The sequence below is a fragment of the Medicago sativa genome, chromosome 4 (assembly GCF_051527215.1).
Source record: "Medicago sativa cultivar Bolivia chromosome 4, Bolivia_mono, whole genome shotgun sequence".
Taxonomy (NCBI): Eukaryota; Viridiplantae; Streptophyta; class Magnoliopsida; order Fabales; family Fabaceae; genus Medicago; species Medicago sativa.
Window position 1 is genome coordinate 37,477,035 of NC_140752.1, and position 18,128 is coordinate 37,495,162.

The 18,128-nt window shown below is 34.8% G+C and overlaps 1 pseudogene; it reads left to right on the forward strand.

The window, feature by feature from the left end:
- The first annotated feature begins 2,875 nt into the window (after nt 1-2,875).
- On the forward strand, nt 2,876-14,241 carry LOC146929179 (uncharacterized; annotated as a pseudogene).
- The last annotated feature ends 3,887 nt before the right edge of the window (nt 14,242-18,128 follow it).

Below are 18,128 nucleotides of genomic sequence, written 5' to 3' on the forward strand. Positions count from 1 at the left end.
ACAATGTAAATCGATAACTTGTTTTTATATGAATCGATTTTGTTTTCAGAAATCAAATTCAAGAGGAATCAAAATCAAATCTTTTCAGGCTGAAAGACTGAAGTTTCTATTTATAGGTTTATGTTCTTTTATAACAAAAAAAATCATATCTAAAGGAGAGACAAAATAACTGTCAAAAGATTGAACTGTTTTTGTAAAAGATTGAACTGTTTTTGTAACAAAAACTTTCTTTAATATTTTGGTAGTGAAAAAACATTCTTTAATATAATTGTATTAAACAAATTAAAATTGTAACAAGAAAAAAACAAATTAATTTTATTTTTTTAAATAAAAAGATTTTGACATTCAATAATTTAAAGATTTTGACTCTAAATTATTGAATGTTAAAATCATATTTTTTTTAATCCATAACAAACAAGCTCTACAAGGCCGTTTGTTATAACTTTTTTAAAAAATCACTTTTAAAAAAGTCAGGATCTACAAAAAAAAATCTAAAAACAATTTCAAATGAAAAAATATTAAAAGTACCTTTCCAAAAAATATATATTTTAAAGTTAATTATTGAATGTTAAAATCATATTTTTTTTAATCCATAACAAACAAGCTCTACAAGGCCGTTTGTTATAACTTTTTTAAAAAATCACTTTTAAAAAAGTCAGGATCTAGAAAAAAAAATCTAAAAACAATTTCAAATGAAAAAATATTAAAAGTACCTTTCCAAAAAATATATATTTTAAAGTTAATTTTGTAACAAATTAAATTAAATTGTTTTATCCAAAGATGAAGGTAATTTTGTAACAAAAATCCATATTATATAGTTTTCTTTAAAACATGTTTTATATAGTTGTATCCAAACAAATTAAATTGTAAAAGAACGGACTGTGATTTTGCAAAAATCGGTCCCCGACAAGGCGCCAAAAACTTGATACACCACAACTATACGACTATGTCAGTTTTAGTATAAAAGGTTTGTCGAATCCACAGAGACCAGTTTACAACTAGCACTATCTATCGTTCCTATGTTTATCTAAGGCTAGTTCAAAACAATTTGGTTTTGCGCGTAGAAATAAAGTATTGAATTTAATTTAATAACAATATCAAGAGAACAGAATGTAGTTCTCATTGTACTCACCGAACCGTACTTTTATAAGTAAAACAAGAAATTTTTCTTCGCAGGAAATAATTAAATTAAAGATATTGCTTACTCTAACGCACGCGGAGCCAAAAGTCGAATCTTGTAATTGCCCGCTTTCGCGTGGTACGAATTACACCTACGAAATCCTATTTTTGAAAAATAATTAATTCTTACTTGAAAAAAGTAATTTTTAATAAAAAAATCAATTGGTGTGACGATGCTCACATTCCGGACTCATACTTGAAAAAAGTAATTTTTAATAAAAAAAATCAATTGGTGTGACGATGCTCACATTCCGGACTCAAAGTAAACCATTCAAACATGATACAATAATATTCTAAACTTTTGATGAATTCATACTAAAGAGCAGTAAGAGCCGAACCTGTATTCAGTTGGTAACTTTAAATTAAAATAGCAGCTGCGGCAGTAGAGGAGTTAGCAGCAACAACATGAATTGAATGGCATAACAGCAATAATAAACACAATAATATTGAATCGCACGACAGGAATAACAGCCGCAACCAACAAGTAGTAAAATACGTAAGTAACAAACAATAAAGAGGTTTTGAATTGAAATTAAAATATGAATTGAAATCGCATAACACTGTTATATAAATAAATTTATTCTTTATTATATATGAAAGTTAATGACTAACAAAAATACAATATTGTCCCATCTTAATTATTTGACACATCAACATGTTTGAACTTTTTTGTATCTTCTCTAACAAAAGATCATATTTAGAAGAGAGAGAAAATAACAGTAAAAAGATTGAGATTATTTTGTAACAAAATATTGCTTTTATATATTTGTATCTAAACAAACTAATTTTTTTTAAATGATTTTATTACGATAAACAAACACAAAATAAATTCTTTCTTTTTATAAAATCTCCAAAAAAAAAAGTCTAAATTATTAAATGTCAAAATCATTTTTATTTTAACCCTAACAAATGGTCCTTATGATGTCATTTTTTTTAAGGAATGAGATTGTTTGTTATAACTAAAAAAACACTTTCAAGAGCATTATATCTGTTTGTTATAGTTTTTTTAAACCATGATCTACCAAAATATGAAAACAACTTCAAATAAAAAGATACTAAGAGCAGCTTTAAAAAAAAAATAACAGATCAGATTTTTTTAGAGAGGGGAAGAAAATAAGTATAAAAAAGAAGATAATTTTGTAATAAACAAATCATTTTATATAGTTTTTTTTGAAAGAAAATCATTTTATATAGTTGTATCTAAAGAAATTAAATTGTTTTTTTTTAAAGAAGTGATTATTATTACGATAAACAAACACAAAGTTAATTATTATTATTTTAATCTCTGAAATTGCGAGCTTTGACAAGAATGTCAAGGGATATGAATTTAGCATTGTAGACATCCCAGGTAACCACATTGTCGTCTATGAAGTACTGACTTGTGCCTGTGGCAGTGATGGTTATTGCAAACTGAATCCCAGATTTGTCTGCGAATTGATAAATCAATCGAACCAAGGCATAATGCTCGTTCTTCTGTTTCTCGCTATAACGAATGCGTAGATAAGATCCTTTAGTTGAGACGGAGGTGAATGGTTCTAACACCAAGAACGAAGTAGATAGCGTCCATTAGGTTTGATTTACCGGCACCATTAGGGCCGGTGATGGTTGTGAAGCCGGCGAAGGGACACAAATGATTTGAGAACCTTTGTTTGACTTGAAATTCTGTATCTCCAGACAGTGAATTTTCCCCAATGACATGGTTGGATGCTGTGGTGGAAACCAAAACCCTAGGTTGGTTGAAGAAAGGATTGAGTAAGTGATTTTGCAAGAAAGGGTTATTAGGGCTTTAGCAATTGTGTTGTAGATTGTAAATCAATCAACATGTTTTTATAGGAATCTATTTTGTTTTTAGGTACCGTTTGACCCGGTTTTTTTTTCAAGTTCTCTACATTTTTAAGGAGAAGCTAGGCCAAACACAATATCAATTAAGTACTTACTAAAAATAGTACATTTTTTAATGCATAAAATTGAATGGAATATGCTTTGGCCAAAAGTTGTTGAATGCTACTTCAAAAAACTACTTCTCGACAATTTATTTCACAGACACCTTTCTTCAACTCTCGATGGGAACCTTTTCTTTTATTTTTTAATATTATATTTCAATATATTTTTTTCTTCCATTTAATTTAATTTTATTGTTTTGAACTGGTCCATTTAATTATTTTTTTGAAGGAGGTTACATTTAATTTTATTATTTTTTTATCACTTATATATTTAATTTCAAATCGTTTAATTATCACAATCTCACAAATATTTTTATTTACGTTGTCATTGAATGACATCAAATATTTTTATTCCCTTTCTTCAACCATGATTATCTGTTTCAATAACACCAACAATATAACAAAAAAATATAATCTAATTTTTTTTTAATGACACCAACAACATAATCTAAAGATTGTTGTTGGTGTCATTAAAAAAAAATTAGATTATATTTTGTTGTTATATTGTTGGTGTCATTGAAATAGATAATTATGATTAGTTTGGTTTGTTATAAGTTGAAAGCAACAAACATTTATATTTTAAGTTTTAATCAAAATCAAAATTTCATAAAAAAAAAGCCATTCATAAATTTCAAACGTTAGCGCAATAAAAAGAACGGAAAGACGAACACGTGAGTGCCGGTCTCTTCGCAGTTAAAATAATATATATCCATTATAATCTCTATTTCAAAATAGTGTGTGATTTTGCTATAAGACAATTTTGCAATAGCACCAACTAAACTACTTTTTTGTTTTTGTTTATAAAAAAAATGAGTAAATAGGCAATTACCCCCCTGAAATTGTAAGTTTCGTCAATTACCCCCTTGAAATTAACAAAACTTCAATTACCCCCCTGAAATTGCACAACGTTAATCAATTTACCCCCTCTGTCAAATTCTTCTGTTAGTCAACATGACGTTTTGCAAATACCCCCCCTGAAGTTTTTCACTTATGTGCAAAATACCCCCCGAACTTAAAAATTTATATATTTTTTTTCCTTATCCTTGACAAATGTGGAAGAGGAGATGAAGAAATATCAATACTACTATATGTGTGTTTTTTCTTATCCTTGTTTTGAAACCATTTTTTTACAAAATATGTGTTTTTTGTCCCTCAAACTAAATAGTCTCTTTAAAAGTAAAACACTAAAATTGAATAAAATTTATTCATAAAAAAGAAAAAACAGAACTATTTTTATTGATTTTTTGGACATATTTTATTCATTCTTTTTAATAATATATCTTATTAAAAAAGTAATTGATCATATCAAACTTTGAATTCATTTGTTGATGTTATTTAGTTTTAAATCAAATAATTTTTTGTTTTGAAATTAATTGTTCATAACTCAATTATTTGAAATAAAAAACAAAATAGCAATTCCCATTTCAACATAAAGTATATAAATTTTCAAGTTTGGTGGGCATTTTGCACATAAGTGCAAAACTTCAGGGGGTATTTGCAAAACGTAGCGTTGTGCAATTTCAAGGGGATAATTGAAGTTTTGTTAATTTCAGGGGGTAATTGACGAAACTTACAATTTCAAGGGGTAATTGCCTATTTACTCAAAAAAAGGTAGAACTTATTCCAAATTGAAGACACGATCATTGATCAAAAACACTTGTTCCAAATTTACGATGATGTATGTTTCTATCCAAAGTAGCAAACCATCACAACAAACCAATATTTTTTTTTTTAAGAAACAACAAACCAATATTTTGTTTGCCTAGAATTAAGGCAACAAACTTTATCCAAATTGCAAACACAAAAAATACCGTATTTGTTGTTATGGAAGCCCTTACAGACACTACTCTCCTCTCTTGGAACATAAGAGGGGCCCAAAACAGCAATGCCAAAAGACATATGAAAGATTTGATAAGAAAACACAGACCTTCTTTTCTTGTTATCCTTGAAACTCACGTTATTTTCGCAAGACTTGCCTCCTTCTGGACCAATATTGGCTACACTCCGGTCCACATCATAGAAGCTTCTGGCCATTCAGGCGGTATCTGGCTCCTTAAACATTTAGCAGATACCACTATTACAACCATACACAACACTAACCAACACTCAATAACCTTTACTATCAGCCGAGGCACTGCCAAAACAACTTGTACTTGTGTCCATGCTAGCCCCAACCACACTTTGCGCCCACCTTTTTGGAACTACCTTTTTAATCTTGGCCAAACCATCACCGATCCGTGGATGTTGATAGGGGACTTCAATGAAACCATCCTTGTAACACCCTATTTCTATTAAGCAGTAAAACGCGCGAATATATCAGAAATATTCTAGAAATAGATGTTACGTCTCCGAATAAACCACAAATCATACATGCATAAAGATCATGTTACACAACATAGCAGCGGAACAAACAGATAAATTCATAAAAATCTCTGGATCTCCAAACATAATACAAATGTATTCTCCAAATCTCAAATAACAGGATACCTCCACAACTCCAAAATACAAAGTCAAATAAACAACATGCAAAGACTATCCTAGATCAGAGCCCTAATCTAGACACTTGCATGAGAAAGAGGAACTCCACTCCTCGACATCAACAAGCAACAACTAAGCATCCTGCATTCCATCTACCCGTCCATACAGAAAGGTAGGTGGTAAACCACTGAGGGTTAGCATTACATCATCATAATCCACGAAAAACATTTATTATGAACATTGGAAATGAAAGGATATATTCAAGAATAGCAATTCATACATATTATTCACAAGTAATCTCAACTCATGCATATTATCATTCCAAGTTCATCTCCACAAGTGTATCATACACATATACCATTTCACCTTGTCAATCAACAATTAACAATCAATAATCCAATTCACAAGTACAATTATCAAAACTATCATCAAACACCTTGCAAATGCAATTCAATCCACCAACAGATGATGCAATGATTCTAGACTCATCTAGATGCATGTGGTACCAAATCACCTCAAGGTCGTCACCTTCGATGCAACAAAAACATCGTACTCACCTCAATTGGATATAAAATCCGCCACCATCAGTCTTGGATATAAAATCCACCACCATCAGTCATGAATGCATGAACATATGACTCAACTACAAATGCATATGTTCACACAAACAATAATCACCTCACCATCACCAATACATGTATATATGCAATGTAACACCCATACTAGACGTATCTAGAAAGTCTAGCACGTGCGTTGAATTTAGTACTGGATACATTAAAATAAATACATCCTTGAGGTCCATATTCTCCATGCTTCGGGTACGAACGTTGCTCTTGCTGAAAAATCCATTCGGCTACTACCTTGACGTCCCACCTGATATCTGAAACAAATAAGGATTGGGATGAGACATAATGTCTCAGTGAGTTCCACCTAACCCTAGGCTATAGGCAACCTCGGGGGAAAAACCTATAGTCGCCACATGTCTACAATACAACCTGGCGGTTGATTATACGTGTGTGGGGTCTTGCTTTCCTAGACGGTAGTGCATCCTAAACCCGTCAAAGGCTGATCTTACTTATTGTAGGCTTCTCATCTTACACGTGTCATGGCGGTTAAGGGGAAAACTAAAACCGCAATGCCAAGATACGATCTACGCATCAAGGCCTTCACTTGCTAAAGTCATGACACAACTCTAAACCGGACGATTAGGGGAAACCTATGATCGTCGTCGGTATAACTCTCTTAAATTGCTTACTTGAATATGTTGCATCTAACAACATATCATCTCTTGCCACAAAAGTGACTCTTTCTAGGTTGCTAGTTCTTGACTATTTACTTCTATATTCTTTCTAGTTCTTGACAGTCTATGCCAAGGCTCTATGACATAACACATAAATGTATGATGAATATGCATAGTCAGCTTCATTGATTATGTTAGCGTGTAACAAACAATTATCTTGGTTCATTTTATGGATTAGTCCCGAGTGGAGTAACCCCGGAAGATAATCCCTTACTACCGGTGAAAGGCTTAGCAAGAGCGCACCGGACTCCCTTAGTGAACGTGCGGGTCCCTTACGGCTTACCCCATTCCACTTGGAGAACCTTTTGTACCCAACCTTGGAAGGTATACAAAAGACACGACACCTTAACTTAGTGAAATGCGGCTCCCTTGCGGCTTAACCATTCCCCTTAGGGAACCCCTTGAATCCAACCTTGGAAGGATTACAAGAGACATAACACTCTTATTAAAACTTGGTCTTATGCATGTATGAAGGATATGCCTAATCATACTAACTCTTTTACCTCGGATCCCTAGACGATCCCACTAGAGGTAACTATATGCTTGCTTAACTTACTTTGTGAATGGATATAAAATCGATTCACGTCTTGCCATACTCGTATGGCCCTTGCTTCTTCAAGAAGATAATACTCTTAAAATATATATGCGAAGAGTTTAAACTTCACGCCTTATCATGCTAAGGATTCTTGCTAACTAGCTAGTTCTCGACGACTATGCCGAGGCTCTAGTTTTCCCTTGCTTAATGAATAATTTGCTACCCGACTCAAGACCTAATTCTCTCACATGCCTTGCCTTACTATCATGCTTAATACTTGCCTCTTATCATAAGGATCTTGCTTTCATTGATCATCATTTAGGACCTTGGTTTGAGGGGTTTACTTTTATAAAAGACTGCTTGAAGAAATCTTGAGCCGGGACATGCCAACAATACGCGAAACGAGCAAACAGTGCACTGTGCACTGTCCACTCGCCTCGCGAGTAATCTTGCTCGCCGTGGCGAGTAGCTGCTCGCAGTTGCGAGTAGAGGGCGAGTGGTACCCCCCATTCGACCTTCTAACTCGCCGTGGCGAGTAATAGCTCGCCATGGCGAGTAATGACAGTCCAGAACACTTAAAAATGGTATTTTTGACCCAAAAACCTCAAACCAAGTGTCTCTAAGTATTTTGGAACATAATTGATCATATGAAACTCGTAAAACATGCATATGGCAAGAATTAACATGTATAGCATGCATGGCATAAAAAGGGCTACTAGACTAATACTTGAACCCTAGAATTTCATATCATTCATAATATACATACATAGCATAATCACAATCCCAAAGGGGTGGGAAGTCTATCTATGGAACTCACCTAGCAAGTTTCTTGAAACATTTCCAAGCTTTCAAGCCCAAGCCTCAAAACCCTAACTTGATTCTCTTGCAAAACTTAGCTCATGCCACACAATCTTGTTGTCCTTTTCTTGCAAACCAAGACACCTTATCAATCTCAAAACCATGCTCCAAACCTCAAACCCCAAATCACATACTCAAACCTTAAACTCAAAAAGAACTCTTTGGGAAAAGGAGTAGTGAAATCATCTCACTCCAAACTTCATACTATTTCCTTGATTAAGATGAAACCATAACATACACAACCCCAAGCTTCCTCTTTACTAACAACAAACCCTAGATTCATGAAGGAGAGGAGAAATAGAGAAATTAAACAAAATCCATACTTCCTTAATCTTAAGTGATCATGAGAGAACAAGTTTGGAAGCTTACCATGAGGGAAAGAAGATTTGGAAGGCTTGATGGTGAGAGGAGAAAAAGAGGCGTGAGAGAGAAGAGAGAAGGAGGAGAAATGTTTTTCCCAACACTTGAAGAGAGAGAAAGGATAAGGGAAAATAAGATATTTTCCATCCAAAAACATTTAAATAACATTTTCCATGAAATTACCATTATGCCCCTTGCCTCAAGCGTGTTTAAAACGACACTGTTACTTTATCCGTATTGTGCTGACATGTCATAAATATTTCCAATAACTTACTTTCCATGAATTAAATTCATCTGACACGGTCAACGGTTAATATACCGATACTGTCAGGCGGGATATTACATGCAATCATCAATAATTCACCACCAATATATCATATAGACAATCACCAACAACATTCAAAAATCACACAACATAAAGTTGTCACATAATTACACCACCAATCATCTTCACATACCATATAACAATTCTCCATAAAGGATTCACAATCAATTGGTTCTCAAAAGTCATCTTTAGTCAAGTTCGTCTCTCCAAGTCATAACTTAAAATTAATTGAACAATTAATTCAAAACCAAGTAAACAAGCTCAATAGCCTATGCCTTGTATGCTCACAGTCCACATGTGTGTGCAGTAGAGGATACGTAAGCATTTCATCGGCCAAATCCGACGAATTCATAAAAATCACAAAGTTCGTCTCACTTTTTCACTTTTCACAAAATTTTCCATTTTCAAAGCAAAACAAGTTCAAACTTGATAGAACCAATCACATTCATTTTTAAAAATCATATAAACAGTACACAACTCTAATCCCACTTCAATTTCCGGAGAAAACGAGTTTTTGGAAAAATTGACGTTTGGACCGTTTTTACAAAAGTTAGACGATTTTCACAAATTCAAGTCCAAACCAACTCAAATCATGTTCCAGTAGGATTAAAGGTGTAAACAGATGTTAATTATGTCCAAAGAAACATTTTAGAAGTATTGGATTGGTCCCCCAAAGCTCAAAACAATCAAAACAGAAAACTGTTTCTGGGCAATTTCGCTATTAGCGAAATCTGCGCTATTAGCGAAATTGCCAGACAATTTCGCTATTAGCGAAATTTTCGCTATTAGCGAAACTTGTCCAGACAGTTTCGCTATTAGCGCCGTTCTTGCGAAATTCTGCAGAAGTTTCGGGTTTTCACACCATTTTTGCCCAAAATCCCAATTTTCAAACCCCCAACTCCCAAATCAACTTCCAGAAAGTGTTTATGGGTCAAAATAGGTCCAATACACTTAAACAAACATGAATCATGCATTAGAAACAACAATTGGGCTTATTTTATCAAAATCATGAATTTTCTCAAAAACACCAACATAACCACAAATCTCCTCATGAATCCATAAATAACGATTCCAGTCATACCAATTTGATTCTAACAGTTCAACAACCATCAACCACAACTAATGAACACAAATTCATGCACAATTCAACATCACAACTTCATTTTTCATCAATTTTGCTCAAGAACACAAGGCACCAACAACTATGCATTTAAACATGTTAATTCACATACTAACATGCAATTATCATATAAAACATGCTCTTAAATATAACAGCAACAAGTATGCACGAATTTAACAACAATTAGGTTCAAGTCATCAATTTCACAAAAATGGGTAAAGAGAAAAAGATGTGAATTATGGTTGAACTCTAACCCTCTTACCTCTAACACCAAGATTCTCTAACCCAAGCTTCAATTTAGCTCCTAGATGATGAATCCTCTTTTCTAGCTCTAGCTCTTGTTCTTGTTCTTCTCTCTAGCCTCTATCTCTTCTCTTCTCAAAAGGAAAAATGAAGTGAAAATGTTTGTAACCCTATCTCTTCACTAACATTAGTTTATATAGGCTCACTTAATTGGGCTTATCTCACCACCCTTAATGGGCCTAACCCATTTCTAATTCAACCTCAAAAATGTTACTACTCACTTACCGGTAAAATATAACACTAACGGTCACTTAACGGTAAACAAAATAATTATTACACCCTCTAGTAACTTGGTAAAATAGTAACTCTCACTAAACACTAAAAAAAATAACTTCCTGCAAAATTACAAAATTACCCATACTCTCAAAATGACCAAAATGCCCCTAAGTCCAAAATGACTAAAATACCCTTCTACACCGAATTCTACAATTCCCAACCAAAAATACACACAGAGGCAAATAATCACATAAGAGCACATATATCACACATAAATAAATAATAAAATAAAAACTAGCGAAAATCGGGCTGTTACAATCCTCCTTAGTGATCAAAGAGGGGGAATTTACAACCACAATAGAGCTACCCTCTTCTCCAATCTTATGAGCAATTGCAACCTTCTTGACCTTACAACAACCGGAGGGAAATTTACTTGGCACCGTAACCATAATGGTCTTCGAATTCTTTCTAAGAAGCTTGATAGAGCCATCGCTAACATAAATTGGAGACTGGCTTTTCCTGAAGCTTTTGTGGAAGTTCTTTGCAGATTACACTCCGACCATAATCCTCTTCTCCTCCGGTTTGGTGGTCTTCCACTTGCCAGGGGCCCTAGACCGTTCCGTTTTGAAGCAGCCTGGATTGATCATGAGGAATATGCTGAATTGGTGAATAGATCATGGAATTCTTCTAACTATAATATTACCGCTGCACTTGATAAAGTTAGAGAGAATTTAATCAACTTCAACCAAGAGGTCTTTGGCAACATCTTTCAAAGAAAAAAGCATATTGAAAGAAGGCTCAAGGGGATTCAAAATTATTTAGAAAGAGTTGACTCCCAAAGACATACTATCATTGAAAAAGAGCTTCAGCAGGAATATAGTCACATCCTCTTCCAAGAAGAAATGCTTTGGTATCAAAAGTCAAGAGAAAATTGGGTGAAATTTGGTGATAAAAACAGCTCTTTCTTTCATGCTCAAACTATTATTAGAAGAAAGAAAAACCGGATTCACCAGCTCCAGCTTCCTAATGGTAATTGGTCTTCAGATGCTGACATCCTCCAAGAGGAGGCGCAAACTTTCTTCAAAAAGTTGTTTTGTAGTGCATGTTTTATCTTGGTTTTCGGGTGTCAAACATTGATTATGTTTGAACCTTTTTAACCTTTGATATCTCATTTTTTCTTGGGAAGGGAAAAATAAGAAAAACCCTTTGAGAAACGAGGTCCGGGAGTTGTTTTCGCTACGGGAAGGTGTTAGGCACCCATAACGACTATAGTATCTTATAGGAACCGTCTTTATTTTCTACGCGCGCGCTTTATTTTTAAATGCTATTTGAAAGTGATATTTACACCTAAGAGTTTACTAAGTCAAGAATTGGAGGGAGAAGAAGATGTTTGAGTTTTTATTTTATTTGAATTGAAGGAATATTGTTTCCTTGCCTACGTACCCTTTTAAGGGATCAAATCCACCGTAGTTCTCTTCTAAAAAGTGTTTTTGTTTTTGTTGGTTGATTTTAAGTTTGAAAATTGGAATTTTAAAGAATGAGAGAGAGAGGCCTCAAGGGCATAAGATTGTGAAATTGTGAGGTTGAATTAGTTATTTTGCAAAAGAAAGTCAAAGTATGATTAATTTTCATTGAAATTTGATTAAGAAAATAAAGAGAAAATGCAAAGGAGTTTTGACTCCTATATTTTTTGGAAAAGGTTTTCAAGTGATGTTGTTCAAGTTTTTTTGGAAAATTGATTTTTCTAAGTGTAAATCCTAAGCATTCATCTAAACATGCAATCCTAACATACATCTAAACATGCATAACCTAAGCATACATCTAAAAATATCTATGTGATGTGTGTGCATGTGTCGGTGCTTGTGTCGGTGTACATCATTAGAGTCCATTGTCCTTTACATCATGCCCTAGTTTACATTCTATGGTCTTGCAAGAAATTAAAATTGCATAAAAGTAAAGTACAAAAAATCCTAAGTTTTTTACATCCTAACTCTTGGTAAAATTTAAAGTGCAAGAAATAAAGTGAAGGAGGAGATGAAGTATGGAATGCTCATGATGTATGAAACAATGAACAAATGGTTAGTAATAATAAGCATAGGATAGTAGAAAAATTGGCAAGGAAATAAAGCATAAAACATGGTAAAAATGCAAGAAAAAGTAGCAAAAATGCACTTAATAAAACACCAAAATTCCAAGGCAAATGCAAGAGACTCATAACTCTCCATTTTGGCATTTTTCAAAGGGTCTAGGTTCAGCCCCAATGTGAGAGTTATGAGAAAATTACAAGTCAAGAAACTATGGTATGATATTAAGCTTATTTTGCATTAATTCACACATTTAAACATCAAGTAACTTGCTATGTAAGTAACCAATTATCACATATTCAAAACAGCCCCAAACACTACTTATCAAGCATCAAACAACACTCCAAGATCATGCAACAAAACACAATCATTATGAGCCAAAGTATTGGAATTAGAAAGTGCAAAAAACTTCATAAAATTTGGACAAAACAACACAAAATCACAACAAATCCTACAAGTATATTTTCCTAACAAATTTCAGCATACAAAAATTCACATGCAACAATCCTAAATCAATCAACACAAACGCAAAAAGAACTCACCAAATTTTACAAGCTTTTCATCAAGATTTTTCAACAAAAAGTAAAAGAAAAAGCATTAAACCAAGGCAAAATAATTTTCTAGTATTTCTTGATCAATCTTGACATGCAATATATCAAAATTGATCAAAATATACTAGACAAATTATAGGAATTTTCTTAGAATTTTTCAAAGAGATTTTAGGCATGCAAAGGTGTATATAGCAAGAAATAGTGTGCATATAGCAAGAAAATAAGGAGAAAGTAGTGACAAAAGTCCAAGCCCGAACACACAAGATCCATATCCACACAGAAAGCATTAGGGACCGTAGGATTGATCCAATTGGATCAATCCTTGATCCAACGATCAAGAAGGCAAAGGAGCATGGAATGAATGTGGTCATGCGCGCATAGGATAAAATCACACAACAAGTGGTGACTAGAAAACCATTCACGTGAAAGAAGAAAAAAACAACAACAACACACCTTTCTCTCTCTAAAGCCAAAGCATGCATGAATTCTCTCTTCTCTCTCTTAAATGTTCATCTTCAACCTTATGAATGTCACCGGAAAGTTCATCAAACTCGCCGGAATCTTCAAAGGTTCGCCGGAAAATTCATAACTCCGGCGACACTTCCGGATTCCGGCGAGCTCTGATTCGAATTTTTTGTACACTTTTAAAACCGGATCGTTATCCTCTTTTCGAATATGAACTCGGAAACATTCAAAACACAATCAATCCACCTAAATCTAACACATACAACCGCGCAAATTTGAGGAAAAAGAGTGGAATAAAAAGCTTGGATCAAGAACAATACCGTGATGCTTGACGAAGCTTTGAATGGCTCCGGATTCTTCTTATATGTTCGAATTTGGTGCTGTTTCTCTTCTTCCTTTGCTTCAATTGGATTTCTTTCCTTCGTCCGATTCCGGTTCGTCGTTAATGGAATTGATTGAAGGTAGTTGTTTATGGATGTATTTTTGTGGAATTGAAGGTTTGTGTTGATGAATATTTTGGATGAAACCTTGAATTTGGTAAAGGATTTGTGGAGGTTTGAGGTTAATTGTGGTGGTTGTAGTTTGTTAGAGATGAAGGTTGTGGTGGTTATGGAGTTAGTGGTGAATTTTAATGGTGGATGAAGAAGATTGTGGTGGTTGGAGAGAGGTTAGAGATGAAGATTGTGATGGAAGAAGTTAGTTAGAGATGAAGATTGTGGTGGAATGAGTTTGTTATGGTGGTTTGAGGTGGTGGAAAAAGTTGGTTATGGTGGTGATGGAGGTTGTTGCGATTTGGAGAAGAAAGAGGGAAAGAAAATTGATTTTTTTGTGATTTTTGTGTATTTGTGAAAAAATGATTAGTGTGTTGACTCTTTGACCATGGGACCCACTATATAGGTGATGTGTGAATTTTTGGACCAATAGGAGTAGGACATGTGGCGTAACTAACTTCTTGGACAAAAATGAATTACAATGCAATTTTAACAACTTGAGGACTAAAATGCAAAATTAACTAAAGTTGCATAAAAAAAAGTAATTTGAAAATTAACGTAAAGTGAAACGATTAAAAATAATAAAACGGACTAAAATGAACCAATTACTGAAATGAGGTACTTCAAAGTAACCTCTATCCGTCAAAATTTCGTGTGAAATGACCAAAATGCCCCTAGGGACTAAAATGACTCAAAATGACTCAAATGCAATTTTTAAAACGGTTTTTTAACAGGGAAATAAAGCAAGAGTTTATACAAGCAAATTAAAAGACTCAGAGACAATTTTTTTAGGAATTAAAAAGAATTTTAACACAGGAAATGACCAAAATGCCCCTAGGGGCTAAACTGACTCAAAGACTTCAAATGTGATTTTTGAAATGGATTTTAACATGGAATTAAACAAAAATTCATTCAAACCAATTGAAAGGACTCAGGGACAACTTTTCAAAGATTGAAAGAAATTTTAACATAGGAAATGACTAAAATGCCCCTAGGGGCTAAACTGACTCAAAATGACCTCAAATGTAATTTTTGAAATGGATTTTAACATGGAATTGAAACAAGGACTTATACAAACCAAATGAAAAGACTCAAACAATTTTCAAGGACTAAAATGAATTTGGATGCATGAAATGACTAAAATACCCTTTTTCATGAATTTTGCAAATAACATCGAAATAAAATGCAGAGAAATATGCACTTGATCAGAGAAATTTTTGAATGACTTGAAATGCAAGAAAAGAAGAATTGAGCTAGTATTTTTAGGTCCAAAATTAGGGTATAACAGTGCACAACACCAACATAACCGCCACTTCCAAGAAGGCATTCACCCCACCATTGATGAAGACGGTAAGAACTCTCTCACCAAACCCATTACCAAAGAAGAAGTATCAGCCGCTTTAAACACCATGAAGCCTTATAAATCCTCGGGCCCAGATGGTTTCCATTGCATTTTATTCAAACAGTATTGGCACATTGTCGGAGATGATGTTTTCCATCTTGTTAACAATGCTTTTCAAACTGGTTATTTTAACCCCGCCATGTCAGACACCCTCATTGCCCTCATCCCCAAAATTGACCCCCCACAAACCTACAAAGACTTTAGGCCCATCAGCCTCTGCAACATCATCTACAAAATTATTACCAAAGTCCTTGTCATGCGCCTCCGGCCTATCCTTAATATTATTATTGGTCCCTACCAAAGCAGTTTTCTGCCAGGTAGGGGCACTTCTGATAATTCTATTGTTGTGCAGGAATTAGTTCACTTTATGCGGAGATCGAAGAAGAAAAAAGGCTATGTAGCTTTTAAACTTGATCTTGAGAAAGCTTTTGATAATATCAACTGAGAATTCTTATGTGCTTGCCTCCAAGATTTCGGTTTTCCTGACATTACCATCAAGCTCATTATGCATTGTGTCACTTCATCCACATACTCCATTTTGTGGAATGGGAACAAAATGCATCCTTTCAAGCCAACTCATGGTCTCAGACAAGGCGACCCCTTGTCACCTTATCTCTTCATTCTTTGCATGGAAAAGCTGTCGATTGCTATCAATAATTCAGTCCGCCAAGGTGATTGGGACCCAATTAGAATGTCCGCCACAAGTCCACATCTTTCTCATCTTCTTTTTGCGGATGATGTGCTTCTCTTCACTAAAGCCAAAAAGTCTCAAATCAGATTCATCAAGGACCTCTTTGATCGTTTCAGCAAAGCATCAGGACTCAAGATTAATCTTTCAAAATCTAGAGCATTCTACTCATCAGGTATCCCTCATCAAAAAATTCAAAATCTAACCTCCATTTCAGGCATTCGTAGTACAACATCCCTTGACAAATATTTGGGTTTCCCAATCCTCAAAGGACGTCCCAAAAAAAGTGACTTTTATTTTGTTATTGATAAAATGCATACTAGACTTGCATCTTGGAAGAGTAAGCTGTTAAATAAACCTGGTAGATTGGCACTTGCTACCTCTGTCCTCTCCTCTATTCCAGCTTATTACATGCAGATAAATTGGCTCCCAGAAAGCATTTGTGAAAATATTGATCAAGTTACTCGGAATTTCATTTGGAGGGGGTCTAATGATAAGGGAATCCATCTGGTTGGTTGGAAAAAAATTGCTAAACCAAAGTATCTTGGCGGCCTCGGTATTAGATCGGCGAGAGATGCAAATATTTGTCTTCTTGGGAAATTGGTGTGGGACATGATACAAAATAACAACAAGCTTTGGGTTCATATGCTATCAGATAAATACACAGCAGGGGCGAACATGTTTGATGCGACCTCCAACAGCAGCAGCGCCATTTGGAACTCCATCATCCGTGCAAAAAATGTCTTGATTAATGGTTTCACTTGGCGTCCAGGTTCAGGTTCCTCCTCTTTTTGGTTTAGTCGTTGGAGTACTTTTGGCTGCCTCGGAGCTCAAACCCCAATCATAGACATCCATGACCTCCACCTCTCTGTAAAGGATGTTCTCAACACCGAGGGGAATAGAGTTCAAATGCTTTACACCAACCTCCCACAAGAAGTGCAAGAGTTCATCAACAACGCTTCATGTTCAACGACGAGATTGAAGATGCTCTTATTTGGTCCCAAAACAAGAATGGTGTTTATACAACTAAAAGTGGGTATAAATGGCTACTCTCACAATCTGGTTCAGCAAATAATTTAAATCAATCATGGTCCTGGATTTGGAGACTCAAAATTCCTGAGAAATATAAGTTCCTCATCTGGCTCGCTTGCAATAATGTTGTTCCCACTTTAACAGTGTTAAATCACCGCAACATTGCTCCTTCTTAAACTTGTGAGAGGTGTGGTTTGCAGGACGAAACTTTCTTCCACTGTATGCGTGATTGCAGCTATTCCAGGAACATTTGGCAGCACATAGGTTTCAACGATACTGGTTTTTTCGCTGTGGAGGGGGTTGCGGACTGGATTAAAGAAGGCACGAAGGGTCCTCACGCTACAACATTTGCTGCAGGTCTGTGGTGGGTCTGGATGAGCCAAAACTCTATGTGCATAAATAATGAGCAGATGTCGATTCATAGAGTGGCAGCAAACATCAGAAATTCATCGCAAAGTATTGCACAGGCTTTTCCTTCTCATCAGACTGTCCATATGGATCGTCACATTCGGTGGAATAATAACAATTTCGACGGCAACATTCTCAATGTAGATGGGAGCTGTATTGGCAATCCAACTAGAGCAGGTTTCAGAGGTTTGATTCGTAACAGTGCTGGTTACTATATTACAGGCTTTTCAGGGTTTCTTCCAGCTTCTACTGACATCCTGCAAGCTGAGTTATCTGCCATTTATTTCGGATTGTGTTCTGCAAAAGACTTGGGAATTGCACCTTTGGCATGCTATTCAGACTCTCTCCTTGCCATCAATACCATCAAGGAAGCCTCTTCCAAGTTCCATG